Below are 17833 nucleotides of genomic sequence, written 5' to 3'. Positions count from 1 at the left end.
AGCCTGTATGAAACTTTGTTAGAGTCATCCAGTCTTGAAGCATTGGCTCTATTCTCTCCCCACAGATGCTGCCAGACCTGCTGAGATTTTCCATCATTTTCTGCTTTTGTTTCAGATTCCAGCATCCACAGTAATTTGCTTTTATCTGTTGTACTATTGTTTCCTGATATCATCTAACGGTTTAATCTTTGAATCTGGTTGCTGTGCAACACCAGTCTTGAATTTCAGTGCTTTTTTTCTATTTTATTAATTGCTTTTGTTCTTTCACACTTCTATTTTGCACAGTGACCCTCTAAGTTTGAAGGACGGATGAATATGTGGCTGTAATTACTGTTCATGATGTCAGCGAGTCCTTAATTGATAGGCAGTGCATTTGGTGAGACAGAATTAAACAAAATCAAGTTTCCCCTTTATTTTTTATTCACCACCCACCCCCAGTTCCCATCACTCGCCCATTATGACAAAGACCTTACAAATTAAGCAATGCAGAAACTGGTCACACATGACTTGTCAATGAGAATGATTTACTGTATTTCAAAACAAAAATCTTCAACTTAAAGCTAATTACATAGTTATGAGTAGAGAGCTGGCTATGGTTGATTGGGTAAATAGGCTGGTAAATAAATAATGGGAAGTATTTTCAAATGTCATTTAATATGTTGAACAAAAATATGTTCCAATTTAAAAAAAACAAAAGCTCAGCGAGAAATATGCATTGTGGCAGGCTGGGACAACTCACCCCCCACCTCAAACCTTTAGGAAGGAAAATGGTATGTTAGCTTTTACTCCAAGCGATTGGAGTAGAAGAATATTGCAGGGCAGCACAGTGGTTAGCACTGCTTCCTCACAGGGCCAGATGCCTGGGTCCAATTCCAGCCTTGGGTGATTGTCTGTGTGCAGTTGGAATCTTCTCCTCATATCTGCATGGGTTTCCTCCCACACTTCAAAGATATGTGGGGTAAGGTTGATTGACCATGCTAAATTGACCCTTAGTGGCAGGGGGATCAATAGGTTAAGTACATGGGGTTATGGGGATAGGGCCTGGGCGGGATTGTTGTCAGTGCAGGCTCGATGAATCAAATGGCCTCCTGCACTGCAGGGATTCTATAATTCTATTGGTGACACCACACCTGGAGTAGTGTATTAAGTTTTGGTCTCCATATTTATGGAAGGGTTTTTTAACCTTTGGAGGCAGTGCAGTAAGTCTTAATTAGATAAGAGTATTAGGCTATCATAGGCTGAATAAATTGGGCCTAGACTCTCTGGAGTTTGAAAGAATGGGAGTTGATCTTGTTGAAGCACGCAAGATTCTGAAGGGTCTTGACATGTATGGGGGGCTTATTTCTCCTGGTTGAGGAATCTAGAAAATGAGGACACAGCCTCAGGATAAGAGGGTAATCATTGAGGACTGGGATGAAGAGGATTTTTTGTTTGTTTAGAGGTTTCTGAACTTTTGGAATTCTCTACCCCAGAGGGTGGTGTACCCTCCATTATTGTGTATATTTAAGGCTGGGTTAGATAGATTTTTAATCACTCAGGCAACAAGGGATTGGATAGCGGGTGAGAAAGTGGATTTGAGATAGAAGACCAATCATAGTCAAATTAATGGGGGAGCAGACTCGAGGAACAATACCCATCCCCTACACTTACCCCGGATCTGGTTTCTTCTGTGAAAGAAGATTCACTGCCAAAGTAGCTGGCATTCTACTCATATATTTTCGTTTCTATATAATTTGTACAACAACCAGGAAATTTGAATGAAGAAATGAATTTATCCCAGTAATCTGTGTATATACATACTCATTAAATTTAATCCAATACTTGAGTCATGATGTCCACAATAAATTCTGATGTTTTACTGGTAATCTTATACTTGTTACTGTACATACATTTTTATAAAAAATCATAAGTCTACCTTGTCTTTGAGCAATACATAGTTGCCTGAACATATGTTTGTATATTAATTGAATAATAACCATTTTTATCCAAATCGCAATCCATTCTAATTTGCTTTGGTTTCTCTAATTTGGAACATCTTTTTAATCGTGTCCAAAAGGTTAAGAATTATTGTTAATCCAGCCTGAATGGTAATGTTTGAGTTGCCTCCTTTGTATCATTATTCATAGTGCTAATTGCTGACTCAGACCAGTGCAAATTTGAGGTTAACATGGACTTTCTGAAAGTCAAATAAGAAACTCATGACAAAGATCAGAAATAGGGAGTGACAGACCAAGTAGCAGGATAGATTGAAAGATGACCGCAAAGCAGAGGACAGAATTTGAGAGAGGCCTCTCGGAGGAAGAGCAAGTGGGAATTAAGCCAATGTTTTTCCTACTGGCCTTCTCACTTCACCTTCTATAAACTTGAACTCATCCAAAGGTCTGCTCATCCCACCCCACACCAAATTCCATTCGTCATTCACCCCTTTACTCATTGATCCAGCAAGGCCTCAATTGTAAAATTGTCATGCTTATTTTCATGGCCCCATCTCTCTCTATCATTAATCTCTGCCATCAATAATCCTCCAATTCTAGCCTCTTGTGCATCTCCTGTTTTAATCATTCCATCAAGGTTAGCCCTACCTTCAGTTGCCTGCATAAACCCTGAATTCTGGAATTCCATTTCTACATCTCCCTGTCTCTCCACTTCTCTTTTTAAAAAAAACTCCAATTAGTTATCTGCTCTAATATTTCCTCTTGTATTTGGAGTTACATTTTGTGTGGTAACGCACCTGCGAAACACCTGGAGATATTTTAGATAGAAGTTGCTATATAAATGCAAGTTGTTGTCGTTGAAATTATAAATAGTTTGAATACAGAAGGTGAAGTTATGTACCTGGAATTTCTTTCTCACTGGCAGGAGTGATTGTGTGTATTTTTAAAATGGAGCTGGGTGGAACAGGCCTGCACCATCCAACTCTTCATTCAGGTAAGTGTGATAAATCTTACCCCCTTGTGGGCTGCAGTTGCCATTTTAAAGACTGCACTTTCTTAAACAACTGATCTGCCACTAACAGGCAAACAATGTTTGCACAAGGCATCTAAATTAACCTTCTTACATGCATATGCAAATTGCTTAGCTCCTTGTTTAGAGAGAGGCCCTGGAGTCATAGAGATTTACAGGATGGAAACAGGCCCTTCGGCCCAACTTGTCTATGCCTCTTTTTTTAACCCCTAAACTAATCCCAATTGCCCACATTTATTCCATATCCGTCTATACCCATTGTACCCATGTCATTATCTAAATGCTTTTTAAAAGATAAAATTGTACCCACCTCTACTACTATCCCTGGCAGCTTGTTCCAGACACTCACTACCCTCTGTGAAAAAATTGCCCCTCTGGACACTTTTGTATCTCTCCCCTCTCACCTGAAACCTATGCCCTGTAGTTTTAGACTTGCCTACCTTTGGGAAAAGATATTGACTATCTACCTTGTCTGTGCCCCTCCATTATTTTATAGACCTTTATAAGTTCACCCCTCAGCCTCCTACGCTCCAGAGAAAAAAGTCCCAGCCTAATCAGCCTCTCCTTATAACTCAATGCAACAAGTCCCAGTAGCATCCTAGTAAATCTTTTCTGCACTCTTTCTAGTCTAATAATATCCTTTCTATAATAGGGTGACCAGAATTGCACACAGTATTCCAAGAGTGGCCTTACCAATGTCTTGTACAACTTCAACAAGATGTCCCAACTCCTCCTGTATTCAATGTTCTGACCATTGAAACCAAACATGTTGAATGCCTTCTTTACCACTCTGTCCATTTGTGACTCCAATTTCACAAGAACATAAGAAATAGGAGCAGGAGTAGGCCATCAAGCCCTTCGAGCCTGCCCCGCCATTCAATAAGATCATGGCTGATCTGTCGCTGCTCAGTTCCACTTTCCCGCCCTCTCCCCATAACCCTTAATCCCCTCTCTTATCAAAAACCCATCAACCCGCGTCTTAAAAATATTTAGCGAGGCAGCCTCCACCACTTCAATGGGCAGAGAATTCCAGAGATTCACCACCCTTTGAGTGAAGAAGTTCCTCCTCAACTCCGTTCTAAACCGCCCCCCTTTTATCTTGAGGCTGTGCCCCCTAGTCCTACTGTCTTTTTTGAGCGGGAAGAGTCTCTCCACCTCTATCCTATCCATCCCATTCATCATCTTATACGTCTCAATGAGATCTCCCCTCATTCTTCTAAACTCTAACGAGTACAAGCCCAGTTTATTCAGCCTCTCCTCATAGCTCAACCCCCTCAACTCCAGTATCAGCCTAGTAAACCTCCTCTGCACTCCCTCCAAGGCCAAAATATCTTTGCGCAGGTGCGGCGCCCAAAAATGCACACAGTACTCCAGCTGCGGCCTCACCAATGGCCTATACAGCTGCAGCAAGACCTCCCTACTTTTATATTCAATCCCCCTCGCTATGAAGGCCAGCATCCCATTCGCCTTCCTGACCACCTGCTGCACCTGCAAGCTGGGTTTTTGCGACTCATGCACAAGGACCCCGAGGTCCCTCTGCACCGTTGCCTGCTGCAGTTTTTCGCCCCGTAAGTAATAGTCCTTCCTACCATTCTTCCTACCAAAGTGGACCACCTCACACTTGCCAACATTAAATTCCATTTGCCATTTCCTGGCCCATTCGCCCAGCCTATCTAGATCCTTCTGCAGACTCTCCACACCCTCCGCACAATTTGCCGTTTCCCCAATCTTGGTGTCATCAGCAAATTTCGACACCATACACTCGGTTCCCTCCTCCAGATCATCTATATAAATGGTAAATATTTGAGGCCCCAGCACCGAGCCCTGGGGCACTCCACTAGTCACCATCCGCCAATCCGAATAGCACCCGTTGACCCCCACTCTCTGCCTCCTATTTGACAACCAATCCTCTATCCACGCTAACACCCTACCCCCAACTCCATGTCCCTCGACCTTCTGCAATAACCTCTTGTGAGGTACTTTGTCAAACGCCTTCTGAAAATCTAGAAAGACCACATCCACCGGCTCTCCTCTATCCACCGCCCTAGACACATCCTCATAGAACTCTAGTAAATTTGTCAGACACGACTTCCCTTTAATGAAACCGTGCTGCGTCTGCTCTATCAAGCAATTCCCTTCAAGATGCCTCGCAATTTCCTCCTTAATGACAGATTCTAACATTTTACCTACCACAGACGTTAAACTAACCGGCCTATAATTCCCCGCCTTTTGCCTGGCACCCTTCTTAAACAACGGCGTAACATTAGCCGTTTTCCAATCTTCCGGCACTTCCCCGGAATCCAGCGACGTCTGGAAAATAACCACCAAGGCATCCACTATCACCTCCGCCATTTCTTTCAGAACCCTCGGATGCATTCCATCCGGTCCTGGGGACTTGTCCACAATCAGCCCCTCCAGTCTGTCGAGCACCGCCTCTAGGAACTATGAACATGTATCCCTAGATCTCTTTGTTCTGTAACTTTCCCCAATGCCCTACCATTAACTGAGTAAGTCTTGCCCTGGTTCAATCTATCAAAATGCATTCTCTTGCATTTGTCTAAATTAAACTCCATCTGCCATTCGTCAGCCCACTTGCCCAATTGATCAAGATTCTGTTGCAATTGGAGATAGCCTTCCTTACTGTGCACCATGCCACCAATCTTGGTGTCATCTGCAAACTTACTAACTATGCCCCCTATATTCTTATCCAAATCATTAATATAAATGACAAGCAACAATGGGCCCAGCATTGATCCCTGAGGCACACCACTGGTCACAGGCCTCCAGTTTGAAAAACAACTGTCTACACCACACTCTGGCTTCTGTCAAGAAACCAATTTTGTATCCATTTACATACCTCACCTGGATCCCATGAGATTTAATTTTATGCAACAACCTACCATGTGGCACCGTGTCAAAAGCCTTGCTGAAGTCCATGTAGATAACATCAACTGTACTGCCCTCATCTACCTTCTTGGTTACTCCTTCAAAAAACTCAATCAAATTTGTGAGACATGATTTTCCACTCACAAAGCCATGCTGACTGTTCCCTCATAATTCCTTGTCTCTCTAAATGCCTGTAAATCCTGTCTCTCAAAATACCTTCCAACAACTTACACACCACAGATGTGAAGCTCACTGGTGTATAGTTCCAGGCTTTTCCCTGTGGCCCTTTTTAAACAAAGGCACAACATTTGCCAATCTCCAATCTTCAGGCACCTCACCCGTGACTATTGATGATTCAAATATCTAGGGTACCTGCAATTTGCTTCCCTAGCCTCCACACAACGTCCTGGGATATATCTCATCAGGTTCTGCAGATTTATCTACTTTGATGCGCTTTAAGACTTCCAGGATCTCCTTCTCTGTAATATGTACACTCCTCAGGACATCAGTATTTAATTCCCCAAGTTCCCTAACAGTCAGCATGGCTTTGTGAGTGGAAAATCATGTCTCTGAAATTTGATTGAGTTTTTTGAAGGAGTAACCAAGAAGGTAGATGCTTTTCTCAATAATAAATACTGATGAGAAATATTCATTTAGGACCTCACCCATCTCTTGTGGATCTGCACATAGATTACCTTGTTGATCCTTAAGAGGCCCTATTCTCTCCCTTGTTACTCTTTTGCCCTTTATCTATTTGTAGAAGCTCTTTGGATTCTCCTTTACCTTATCTGCCAAAGCAATTTCATGTCCCTTTTTTTGCCCTCCTGATTTCTCTTAACTCTACTCCTGCACCCACTATGCTCTTCAAGAGATTCAGTTGATCCCAGCTGCCTATCCACATCATCTGCCTTTTTCTTCTTCTTGACCAGGGCCTCAATATCCCAAGTCATCCAGGGTTCCTGACTTCTGCCAGCCTTGCCCTTCACTCTAAGAGGAACGTGTTTACCCTGAATCCTAGTGAACACACTTTTGCAAGCATGCCACTTACCAGACATCCTTTTTCCTTCCCACAGACGTCCCCACTTAACTTTTGAAAGTTCCTGCCTGATAACATCAAAATTAGCCTTGCCCCAATTTAGAATATTAACTTTTGGGACAGACCTATCATTTTCCATAGCTTTCTTAAAACTATTCGAATTATGGTCAGTGGTTACAAAGTGATCTGTCACTAACTTCTTCTGTAACCTGCCCTTCCTGATTTCCCAAGAGGAGGTCGCCCCTACGTCCCCCCCCCACCTCTCTAGTTAAGCCATCCATGTACTGAATGAGAAATTCTTCCCGAATGCACTCAACAAATTTCTCTCCATCCAACCCTCTAATCCTATGGCTGTTTCAGTCAATGTTGTGAAAATTAAAATCTCCGACTATTACCACCCTACTTTTCTTGGAGCTATCTATAATCTCCTAACATATTTGCTCCTCAATTTCCCGCTGACCTATTTGGGGGCCTACAGTACAACCCTATCAAAGTGATTTTCCCCTCCTTATTTCTCAGTTCTACCAATATAGACTTGGTGGTCGAACCCTCGGATATATCCCCTCTTAGTACGGCCGTGATGCTTTCCCTAATCAAAAGTGCAACTCCCCCTCTTCTCTTACCTCCTGTTCTATTTTTCCTATAGCGTCTATACCCTGGAACATTAAGCTGCCAGTCCTGGCCCTCCCTTAGCCATGTTTCAGTAATTGCTATAATGTCCTACTCCCACGTACCCATCAATGCCCTGAGTTCATCTGCCTTGCCCATCAGGCCTGCTGCATTGAAATAAATGCGGTTTAATCTGGACTTTACTTTCTCTGTCATGCTTGTGTCTGATCTCTCTGGTACTGGGATTACTAACACTGTTTTTACTAATTAATGTGCTCTCTCTCACTTCCGTGCTATCGTCTCCCTACTGCTTTCAATCCCACCCCCCTTGCCAAACTAGTTTAAACCCTACCGAATGGCTATAGCAAATCTCCTTGCCAGGATGTTAGTTCAAATGTAACCCATCCTCTTGAACAGATCAGTCCTTTCCCAAAAAAATCCCAATAATCCAAAATTCTAAATCCCTGCCCCCTAGAACTCTAAGTCAGGAATCCCTGGACTCCTAGGGAGGAAATTTTCCCATCCCATGCAAAGATCCAGTGACTTCAGGTGGCATTTTCTGGTTTTGGGGTGAGCGTGGCCAGAAAATCCCCACCATTTATGATGGATGATGCACTTCCAGAATGAACGTGTGTCTGTTTCCTTCCATTTTGGAAAGTTAGGAACTTAGTACTTGAAAGACTGGGACAATGTCATTGGAATTCTAGGCCACACTGCCAATTTGGGGAAATATCTAATAAAAGAAAGGACTACAGGAAGATATAAACAGCCTTAAAGAGTGCGGGGATAAGTGAAGATCAGGTCTATGGTTCTGCACCATGGGTGAAAACTGCTATTCTGGAAGGAGTTCTCCAGCCATTGGGAGGAGGTGAAGGAAAAACATCCTTGCAATAATTTTTCCTGTCGCAGACAGCAGGGAGAACCCTCTTTAGTTACCACACTAACATTCGTCTCCCTTCTTGAATCTCGTCACGGTCGCAGTACCCCTGAGATCTCCCATCATGCACCCCTTTTCCCAAAGGAGGGATGAGTTTGTGCAGCCAGGCCAGGAGTATCTCCGCAGTATTCCAGAAATTTGGTAGGATTCTATTTGCTCTGGAGGCCGTGTTGCTTTGCAGCTGTCAAAAGGCTTTTTCAACTTGGCTCTGAGACAGGGTGGTACTGAGGTGAATGGGGTATTGAGAATGGTGTTGAGGAGGTTTTGTTCGAGAAGTTCTTCAAAATGTTCTCTCCAGTGAGCGCTGATTGAGTCTCTGTCCTTGATGAGATCCTCTCCTTGTATGACTCTCAGTGGGGTTGGTCCTTGAGTGCTTAGGCCATAGATAGCCTCGACAGCTCTAGAGAATCTATGCATGCCACTGATATCTGCAAATTGATAGATTTCCTGCACGTTCTTTACCTGCCATTTGTCATTTATGTCTTGGGTTTTATGCTGTACTATGGCTGTCAGCCAGCTAGAGGATTGTTGGTTTTCTCTTGAGCCTTGGTGAGATTTCCATTCTGTGAAAGCTTTGCTTGTACTTCAGCTCAATTAAGTCCTGTAGTTCTTGGCTATTTTCATTGGACCAGTCAGGATGTTTCCTGGTAGAGGTCAAGGACCTAGGTACTTGTTATGGTGAACTTGAGGGTCAGCCAGTCACTGTGGACACAATAGTTCTCCTGGGCATGCTGTAGGGTTGTGGCTGCTGCCAGGACTTGGGCATTGACCTGCATGATGCACTGAGTATGGTCGTTAACCAGCTGGATAGTGAAGGATTGGAATATTTGCGGCTGGGATAGATCTCTGAATTTGCTTGCTATGCCTGCAACATAACATGCAGGCAGTTAATGGCACTCCGCACCATGGAAAATCCTGTGTTATCCTGTGAACTGTGTGCTCCCTCCATCTGCTCACTCTCCAGAAAGAGATGCACTGTATCTGCACCCCCCCCTCCCCCACCGCCTCCACCACCCTTTGCATTCAGAATGTTTTACAACATTGAAATATTGTGAAATATTGGAGATATCACCTACTCCAGTCTAATATTACACTGTCGTGAGAGGTTCAAGGCCATGGTCATCTATCCAGCCACTGACAATGACATCCTCCCACTGTTCTGAGGTGGCAGATTTTTTTGTGAGCTGGTCTTTAATGAAATGGTGATGTTCTGCAGACTCTCCCTTACTGAGGCGGAGGTAAGAGAATTATTCCATGGACGTGGCCTGTTGTCCCCTTCTCCCTCTTAAAGCGACTTGCTTTCCTCTGTCTTGCTTCTGCTCATTCTCCCTGTCATGCCACATGGGCAAGAGGGGATGGCACCATCAGCACCTATGGCCATGAATAAGTGGTCTGAACAAAAACATGAAGTGAAAACCAAGGCCTTCACCACATGCCACACCACCTCTTCCCGACTTCACCAACTTTTAATAGCAGCACAGACCGCAAAACACTTTGGCAAATTCAACAATAATCACTAAAAACCATTCAGTAACCAACCTGAAGAAATGGATGTTCCCTTTAAGTAGTGATGCCAGGGCCCTTCCTGCTCTGCTGTTTGGAGCAGATGGAGCACGAGCTGCAGTGTTGATGTTGAAATAGGCACTGTTGAAGACAAATCAGTGTTATGCACTGATTGATGTCTCAATCTACAAACACAAATTCCTGGTGTCTCTGCTCATTTTCTCACCAAAGTGACATCTTGTGCAACCATACCAGAAGTGTACACATCCACGCAGCATGGACACTATTTACACCGCCAAATGATAACTGTAACACTGAAAATATGTGCTCCATTCAAACTTCTTTTACAGCTGCCTTCTCTGCATTTACCCTATTAAACCCTTTCATAACCAATATGTCTCTCAGGACCAACCCTTAGTCCCTCCTTTTCTAGAGAAAAGAGTCCCAGCCTGTTTGACCTTTTGACATAGGTATAAATTCCCGATTCTGCTATCAAGCTAGTCAATTAAGAGACCACTGCTGGGAACTGCTGCCCAGTTGAGAACGCTGGCCCATCTCCATTACACCAAAGCCTCGGAGTAAAAAAGCTTTTCCTCACATCCCTCCTAAACCTCCTGCCCCTCACCTTCAACCTATGTCCCCTTGTGACTGGCCCTGGGGACCATGGGGCCTTTTCAACAGATGGGGGCAGGGTTAAGATGTCAATATTAGTGGGATTTGAACTTGAGAAGTTTTCTTCAACAAGGCTGTGATTCGTGGCTGTCCTGACTTGCAGTAGATGACAGAAAAAAAGACCCAGACGTACCTTATCGCCAAATGCAATCACTGTGAGAACTGACGACCAACAAGGCAGATAAACAAGCAAGGGGTTTTTGGGCAGAAAATATCTATGTACAAGACAACGATAAGGATCCTTCTGATCTCCATGATTCCTAGGCTCCCGTTGCCAGAAAGCCCGTGCTCCCACACTCCATTCATGCCTCTCAATGATTGGCCTGATGGGTCATGTGACCCCCCTGCCCCCTCCCCCCAATAACTTGCCCCTTAAAGGGACACACTACCACAGGAATCTTCAGTGCCTCAGAGACGGATTTGGAAAAAGCACTGGGAGGAAATGAAGAAGTTAACATGCTGGGTTAGCTATCTGTCACATTCCCGCCTGTGAGCCATCTTACCACAGGTGGAGTCAACATGCCAATGGCAGGTAGCGAATCAGGCCCATTAAGGGTCCAACCAGGACATGGTTATGGTGCTGCTGGGATTTTCCTGATGGTGGATGGGATGGACCCCAGATGAGGCTGGAGCCTGCAGCTGAATGTAGGTGGATCTCCTGACATTGGGCAGGGCCCAACAGTACTTCCTATTCCTGAATTATATCATGTCTAATCTGTATCTTAACTCATCCACATTAGCCCCCCCATAACCCTGAATCTATTTGCCAAACATATCTGTTAATCTTGGCTTTGACACTTTCAAAGGATTAATCTTCAATAGCTTTTTGAGTGACATAGTTCCAGATTTCCACTATCCTTTGTGTGAAAAAGTGATAGTAACTTATTAGATGTCAGCTGAAAAAAGAATTTCAAATCATTGAAAATGCTGAGAAGTTTGTTAATATTATAATTCAGTTACAGAATTCAAGTCCACAAATTCACCTGACGTGCCTGTTGAATCTTTTCAGATGATAATATAAGGTACCTGACAAAGAGGGATTGTCAATTTTACATACGTACATCTAAAAAAAAGTCCAAAACATAATTGTACAAGATATTTAATCACATTATTACTGATAATTACGCTTAGTTTGTTTAGGGAAGAGTGAACATTGTTAAGGACCAGATCAGAAACTCCAAGGTATTTATGAAGTTAGCCTAGACCCTAACCTTTACCTGTGATTTTGGCATTAAGGCGAGCATAACTTGTTTCACTCCAGATATGATTCAAATGATCCACTCAGAAGCTTTCGTAAAAACAAACTTTATTTAAGAACACGGTTGGAACATAACAAAAATAATTACATAACTTTAACCAATTGAAATACTTAAACATGACAAGATATAATTCTTAACATCAAGCTATCTCTATTGTCCTAATTTAGCAGTATTCCCACATAGACCTAAATTCCTTTTTAAGAACACCTATCATAGAAATTAAAGATGCTTACATAGGCATTAGATTTCCAGCCTTTTGACACTTCTAGAGAGTGATCCAGGCAGATCCCTGTTTTCTAATTCTTATGCAGTAACTTCCAGAGAAAGCTCCACCCCAAACAGTCAAAACACAGAGGAAAAAACTTATTTCATGGCAGATTCCAGTCTCCACTTCCAACAGAGCATGAGAGACAGAGAAAGCAACAACTCTCTAAAGATCCTCAAAAAGCAAATTGCCTTGAATTCTCTGTTTAAACCTAGCTGTACGCAATCATATGACTTTACCTATCAATCAACCTAATCAAGCCCAATTTTGCAATATCCCAGGGGAAAACACAATAAAACAGAATCCTGCATTAGTTCAGATCAAAACAAACATTGAATCAATTAAGATCAATTATGTGGCTAAAATAACAGTGCTGTGGATCCAGACACAATATCTCCAAGTGTACAGAACAGATCCTGCACAAGAAACATAACTAAAATACAATTTCTTAAAGGCACAGTATTGTCACAACATGCATCTGTGCCACCCACAATTTAACATTCAGTGCAGTGAAAATTGTACCGATCAAATGTACAAAATGAAACTTAGCGCTTGTGTAAGCGTTAAGGGTAAGTGCTTGGGTGGCACGGTAGCACAGTGGTTAGCACTGCTGCTTCACAGCTCCAGGGTCCTGGGTTCGATTCCTGGCTCAGGTCACTGTCTGTGTGGAGTTTGCACATTCTCCCTGTGTCTGCGTGGGTTTCCTCTGGGTGCTCCAGTTTCCTCCCACAGTCCAAAGATGTGCGGGTTAGGTTGATGGGTCATGCTGAAAAATTGCCCCTTAGTGTCCAAAGATGAGTAGGTTAGAGGGATTAGTGAGTAAATGTGTAGAAATATGGGGATAGGGCCTGGGTGGGATTGTGGCAGGTGCAGACTCGATGGGCTGAAGGGCCTGTTTCTGCACTGTAGGGTTCTATGAAAGGTAAGTGATCAGAGAATGTGTAGTGTTCTGAATTCTATTCAGGATTATACCATGGAAGCTGGATGTTGAAGATTATCGGCAGCAGTCAGTATAGGGATCTTCATTGAAAAAAACAGCAACATTAAAATAAGAATATAGTTCTCTTCTCTTTACCGTTTTTCTTTGCTTTTGAAAACTCATGCCTGATTTTGGGGTTTTTTTCATCTTCCTTTTTGCCTGTTACTTCTTTGTTTCTCTCGAATCGCCTCCCCGCCCCCACCCCCCCAACCCCCCACCCCCCGATGGCTTCGGAAAAAGCTGTTCATAGGATGAGATGCTTCGTAACCTTCCAAATGTTTTCAGAATTTCTGTCATTCTAATCTACCCTTTAAAATTCCCTGCAATTGTCCAGTTCACCAGCTGTGCACAATCTGCTTGAATCTCTGCTCCTGGATCTATGGAAAATAACATGAATTAGCTGACCTGGGAATAGCCAACAGTGCACTGGATCTAAAAATTGCTCTAACCAAACCAATCTAAACTTCACCCCATGTCGACAGATCCAGACTTGGGCATCGGCAAAGGATAGTCTTGCTTTTTAATGCCTGTCACCAAGTATTCATGTATTCAAGGAAGCAAAGTCATCAGTTTCCAGTATCACCAGCAATTTTCTGTATTTATTTCATATTTTTAGCAGTGTTACTCCCACTATTTGTCAGCCTTAGTTTATAAGTCACCCAGCTAACAGGAAATCAGATTGAGTCATCAGATCATAAAAGTTACCACAAGCGTGGCTTAGATGCAAACAATTTGTGATCAGTTGCTGTAAAGCTCTATAAAAGATTAACAGATTAAACAACTTTATGTTAAGGATGCAAAAGAAATACGCTCAAATTCTGGAAGCTTGAAGTGTCTGACTGAAAAACTGGAAATGTGCATCAGGTTGATCAACGAAGACAAGTTAATGTTTCAAGCCTTACTATTCCATTAATGTCTAGCAGAAATCTGCCTGTCACCGGAACAGTAGCTTTGAACAGATGTAATCTTCTGATGCTCACAGTAGCAACTTTGTTTCCGATGCTGTATTGACAATTGCACATAGTGTTCAAATAAATGTGAAGTAAATCAGTTATTTGTTATCGGAGAAAAGAATTCTAACAGCGCAGAAGGCAACTATTCAACCCTTCGAGTTTGCACCGACTCTCCGGCACAGTATCTTACCCAGGCCCTCCCCACACCCTATCCCCTAACCCCGCGCATTTATCATGCTTAATCCATCTAACCTGCGCATCTTTGGACTTTGGGAGGAAACCGGAACACCTGAGGGAAACCCATGCAAACACAGGGAAGAACGTTATAACCCCACACAAACAGTGACCCAAGGCCGGAATTGAACTCGGGTCCCTGGAGCTGTGCAGCAGCATTGCTAACCACAGTGTCACCGTGCCACCCAGATTTTATAGATTGTCACAGATTCCCAAATTTGAAAATGCTACAAAACTATTTTTGAATGATACTCGTCTAAAACATGACAAATATCCCAATTGTCTTTATTTTGGAAATCTCATGAGTAGTTCTGTACTCTTTAAGCTGTGTTTAAAGATGTTGGGCTCATTTTAAACCACTGAAATTGACATTAATGGCCTCAGAATGCGGTTGGTAGCTGTACTACATTGTCCCACTGCTGCCATCATGACAACAGCCTACCACTAGGCAGCAAAGCCTGTTTCCGGTGATAGGCCCAACATGCCAATCTAGATCCTATCCTGTAACATACCAATTGCCATTGCAGGGCAAGCACTAGTTGGCATGTGCACTCTGCATGCTCCGACTAATATCACTGGTGCTGCAACTGAAGAGGCAACAACAATGTATGTTTTATTTTGGGGACTCGCAGTTGTAGGAGTTCTCCGATGGACCAGACAAAGATCCTCTTGTCTACTGTCATTTTGGGCTTCCTCCACTCTGATCGCCTCCACCTCCGCCTCTGCATCCGTGTCCACGTCCACGTATCTTATTGCTGGCTATGTAGTCTCCGTACCATCTGATATTGCAACAGCCTGAATCACCACTTCTATTTAGAAACCATAGAAACCCTACAATGCAGAAGGAGGCTATTCGGCCCATCAAGTCTACACCATTCACCATCCCACTCAGACCTATCCCTGTATCTCCACATATTTACCCTGCTAATCCCTCTAAATACACATCCCAGGATACTAAGCGGCAATTTAGCATAGCCAATCACCCTAACCCGCACATCTTTGGACTGTGGGAGGAAACCGGAGTACCCGGAGGAAACCTGTACAGACACAGGAAGAATGTGCAAACTCCACACAGACAGTGACCCAAGCGAAGGAATTGAACCCTGCTCCCTGGAGCTGTGAGGCAGCAGTACTAAGCACTGTGCCACCATGTCACCCAGTTGTCACCGTGTTACCATTTAAATAAGGCTTGGACCTTAAAAGGGCCCCGACCTCTTTGCTGTTATCATGAGTAGACAGCTGACAAATTCCACTAATGGAACTCAAAAATAGTTAGCATGCTACCTACTGCTGATGATGCCCATTGGAACATTGTCAACTGAAAATTGCAGGTATTGTGTCAGTGATCTTTGGATATATGTTGGTATTTGCTAATTACAAAAATTAATTGGCATTAATGTGTTCAGATTAATTTCCTCTATTTTTTTGATGGATGCTTAACTTGTTCACCCCTCAAAAATTGGGGGTGAAAAATGGGTTACTTTTAGCAGTGCCCAATCCATTTATTTTCCTTCAATTTTTTTCCTTCTTGCCACAATCCCTACTCCAAGGCACTAACAGTTCCTTGGCTTCCAGTTGCCCTTGATTATCCATGTCTGGTACTTGCCAGTGAATCTTGGCAAGCTATACTGTTAGGAGGAATGTCAATGGCAAGCCAAATCCTGCCCCTATGCGTACACACTTGCATTTCCAGCAGATCCACTGAATGGAAGCAGAAACCCTGACTTCTCTAAACTAGAAACAGTGAGGTCAGTGGGAGGATACCCATCCTCAGCCCAACTAGTATCAGGTAAATCAGCACATACCAGCAACAGAACCCAGAAACTAACTGGTTGACGTAGCTCTGCTGGGCATTGAGTAAATTAGCTGTTATCATCAGCATTCCAAATTATTGTGTTTACATACTTCTTCCATTTTAGGCTTCAGCAAAATTTCCCAATCAAGAGAGCAATTGCCCAAGAGTTTCTGCAAATACCAATGAGCCAAACACCGGCAAATATACAAGAATGAACCCTAGTCCCATTGATTTTCCCACCCTTCCCCTAAAGGGGAATTCTGACTTTCATTCTGTTCTCCTCTCAAAATGCTTGGGCCGGGGTCTCATGAGGTGTTGAACTGTGAGCCTAAATTGCAGTGAATCATTGCAGGGCATGCACTGCAGAAAGGAACGTCAGCGTGGTAGGCCAGCAAAGCTGGTGTTCACCGAATTAGGCTAAAAGTAACCATTTAAATAAATCCAAACCAATGTGAAAAACATGTTTGAAGATTTTATATTGGCCAAAGTGTATCTTGATAAACACATGAACGGGAGGCAATCAGGGGAATAGAAACAGTGTATTGGCACCGGCTTGGTGGGCCAAAGGGGCTATATTTCCTTTTTTTTTCAGCTTACTGCAATCGACAAGCAAACAATAATCAAAGAGTGAGTATTATTTGGGCCAGGATCTGAAGAGGAATTAATACAGTGAATCATTTCTTCCAAGTAAACACTTTCCATCCATGACCGTACTGTTGGGGTTTTTATGAGGTAACTTCAGAACTTTTAAATTTAAGCAGCATATCTTCTGTGGTGTTCTTGTTCATTGTAAACTATGAGTGTATAAGGCAGAATTTTATTCATCATGTTGAAGCACGGATGGAGACAAGAGGATGGGGGAACCCATGAAAATGATTCAGGTCCATGTTGGGCTGGCTCCCCAATGTAACTCCAGCTGCGGACCAATTTTACAAGGTGTGGGTGGAGGAATCGATCAGTGCCAGACATGTCAGCAGCAAGAAGATCATTAAACAGCCAACTGTAAGATATTTTCCTATCGCCTTTTAATTTTAGTAATTGTGTACAGAGGCATGAAGGCTCAGCGTCTCATCTGCACAAAGGAGAAATTAGGCTAAAAGTAACCATTTAAATAAACCCAAACCAATGTGAAAAACATGTTTGAAGGTTTTATATTGGCTAAAGTGTATCTTGGTAAACACATGAATGGGAGGCAATCAGAGGGATAGAAACAACGTATTGGTGCAGGCTTGGTGGGCTGAAGGGCCTGTCCCTATGCTGTATTTTTTCTTTGTTTTTCAGCTTACTCCAAACGACAAGCAAACAATGATCAAAGGAAGAATGAGTATTATTTGGCCCAGGACCTGAAGAGGAATTGATACAGTGAATCATTTCTTCCAATTGAGTGCAGAGGGACTGGGTAACCATGCTGTGAAGCTGTCTGTAAGTTGTGCCTTGAAGAAGCGGAGCTATCAATTTGGAAAGCACTGCAGAGACTGGGGCCAAAGCTGCTTGTGGAGAGGTCCACAGCAGCCACTGGAGGTAGGACAGGGTTTCTGAGAGGTTCACTGAAGTGGAGGCTTCATCTGGCTATGCTTTCAGACTTTAAATGCTTCAGTGAGGAGAAGAGCAGATGTTAAGGACCTACCTTCTGGCTTTAGAGAATTGTACATTCATTACACAGTTCCACACATGGATGTTTGCGCCATCAGAACAAGGACAGAGGCATTCCCGAAGGGGCAAAGCTGCTGTCAGATTCAGT

The sequence above is a fragment of the Carcharhinus amblyrhynchos genome, chromosome 12 (assembly GCF_965287045.1).
Source record: "Carcharhinus amblyrhynchos chromosome 12, sCarAmb.v2.hapA, whole genome shotgun sequence".
Classification (NCBI taxonomy): domain Eukaryota; kingdom Metazoa; phylum Chordata; class Chondrichthyes; order Carcharhiniformes; family Carcharhinidae; genus Carcharhinus; species Carcharhinus amblyrhynchos.
This window is presented reverse-complemented; position numbering follows the sequence as displayed.